The sequence below is a fragment of the Miniopterus natalensis genome, chromosome 2, assembly GCF_054644295.1.
Source record: "Miniopterus natalensis isolate mMinNat1 chromosome 2, mMinNat1.hap1, whole genome shotgun sequence".
NCBI classification, from domain to species: domain Eukaryota; kingdom Metazoa; phylum Chordata; class Mammalia; order Chiroptera; family Miniopteridae; genus Miniopterus; species Miniopterus natalensis.
In genome coordinates, this window is record NC_142082.1 from 54203805 (window position 1) to 54206403 (window position 2599).

At 38.7% G+C, this 2599-nt stretch overlaps 1 pseudogene; it reads left to right on the forward strand.

The window, feature by feature from the left end:
- The first annotated feature begins 443 nt into the window (after nucleotides 1-443).
- LOC107539847 (14-3-3 protein zeta/delta pseudogene) lies at nucleotides 444-1219 on the forward strand (annotated as a pseudogene).
- The last annotated feature ends 1380 nt before the right edge of the window (nucleotides 1220-2599 follow it).

A 2599-nucleotide genomic window follows, 5' to 3' on the forward strand; every position in this document is an offset into this window, starting at 1 on the left:
TCAACTGACCAAGCAATAAAAATTATTAGTAATAAAAATATCTGAACAAAATAAAAATTAAATATTAACAATTAAATTAAGATTTAAAAGATTTAATATTTAACAGATTTAAAATTTTAAAAATTACGTCCCTTACTCAACTCAAAATGCCCAGCATTCCATAAAGAGATAGAGGAAGAACTCTGTCTCAAAACAAAGAGATTTTCCAGTATCATTGGTGAACACTCATAGTCAGTCACACCTGTCATCTACACTTCAGAACAGGTTTGTCAGGCTGAAGAAACATAAACCTCTGGGAGGCTGGAGAGGCTAGTAGCTCAATGGTTTTTAAAGCTCAGTGTGCAGCTCAGCCTCACTGCTGCTGCTGCTGCTGCCACCCCCACCTGGAGACTCCTGAGTCCCCGTCGGACCCCTGCCACCCACTCCCAACACAACATCCAATTATGGATAAAAATGAGCTGGTGCAGAAGGCCAAGCTGGCCGAGCTGGCTGAACGATATGATGACATGGCAGCCTGCATGAAGTCTGTAACTGAGCAAGGAGCTGAATTACCCAATGAGGAGGGGCATCTTCTCTCAGTTGCTTATAAAAATGTTGTAGGAACCCACAGGTCATCTTGGAAGGTCATCTTTTGCACCTTTTGGAGCAAAAGACAAAAGATGCTCAGAAAAAAACAGCAGATGGCTCGAGAATACAGAGAAAAACTTGAGACTGAGCTAAGAGATATCTGCAGTGATGTACTGTCACTGTTGTAAATGTTATTGGTCCCTAGTGCTCCACAGGCAGAGAACAAAGTCTTCTATTTGAAAATGAAAGGAGACTGCTACCGATACTTGGCTGAGGTTGCTGCTGGGATGACAAGAAAGGGACTGTGGACCAGTCACAACAAGCATGCCAAGGACCTTTTGAATCAGCAAAAAGGAAATGCAACCAACACATTCTATCAGGCTGGGTCTGGCCCTTAACTTCTCTGTGTTCTATTATGAGATTCTGAACTCCCAGGAGAAAGCCTGTTCTTCTTGCAAAGACAGCTTTTGATGAAGCCATTGCTGAATTTGACACATTAAGTGAAGAGTCATACAAAGACAGCACAGTAATAACGCAGTTACTGAGAAACAACTCGACATTGTGGACATCAGATACCCAAGGAGATGTAGCTGAAGCAGGAGAAGGGGGACAAAATGAACCAGCCTTCAAACTTTTGTCTGCCTCATTCTAAAATTTACACAGTAGGCCATTTGTCACCCATGCTGTCCCACAAATAGTTTTTTGTTTAAGATTTATGACAGGTTTATGTTACTTCTATTTGAATTTCTATATTTCCCGTGTGGTTTTTATGTTTAATATTAGGGGAGTAGAGCCAGTTAACATTTCGGGAGCTATGTTTTCATCTTGAGGTGGCCAATATGGGGATGTGGAATTTGTATGCCAGTTATAGTACTTTTGGTACGTTGTGGCTTCACAGGGGCCAGTGTTAGAATTGCTTCCATATCTAAGCAAAGAAAGCTGCCTACACATTGGTTTGTCCTGGTGGGGAATAGAAGGGCTAATTGGTCCCAGTCACAGGTGTAGTTGTGGTGAGTACTTCAAGTTTTAGAGCACTTAGAGGGCTGTAGTAGAAATGGATCTCCCATCCATAGTACATGTGGAACCCTGCGTGCATCTGTGGAATATGCAGTCTCAATGTGCACACCTTTAACTCCAGCTTCAGAAGTGTTCCTTTAGTTGTGACCCAGTTTACCCTGGATAAGGGCAGAAACGGTTCACATTCCATTATTTGTAAAGCTACCTGCTGTTTGCTTTCATTATTTTTGCTACACTCATTTTATTTGTACTTAAATGTTTTAGGAAACCTAAGAACAAGTGTACAAGTAAAGATGCAGTAAAATGAATTGGTTGATATCCATTACTTCATGTATATCAAGCATAGCAGTAAAACAAACAAACAAAAAAACATGTATTTAACTTTTTTAAAGATTTTTTTTTTTTGCCTTTGTGATTTTTTTTTTTTTGTACTTGCCTAACATGCATGTTCTATAAAAATAGTTAACAGGGAAATAACTTGAGATGATGGCTAGTTTTGTTTAATGTCATATGAAATTTTCATGAACAATCTCAACGTAATTGTTAAAAACACGGGTATTAAGTTCATGTAAGTAGAATAAAAGTTTTACAAATGGACTTTTCAACTACTTCTTTACAGCTTTCATGTAAATTAGTCTTTTGGTTCTGAAATTTCTGTAAAAGAAATTGTACACTTTTGGAAATGTATTCCTTATTCCCTCTTGGCAGCTAATGGGCTTTTACCAAGTTTAAATACAAAGCTGATCATAACAAAATACTAATAGAACTACTGTTCCCAACCATGTCCCCATACTCCCTGTCACACACACCCCAGCCCCCTGAAAAAAGGCATTGGGTTTGTTTGTTTTCAAAGGTGCAGGGATTGATTGGGGGAGGGAAAAAAGGAATGTGTTCCATTTAAAATTTTAGTATATGGCATTTTCTAACTTTGGAAGCCACCATGTTTTTAGCCCATCATGACATTGAGTACCACTAACTAAGTTTTGTGCTTCTAAATAACTTGTTTTTAAGAATT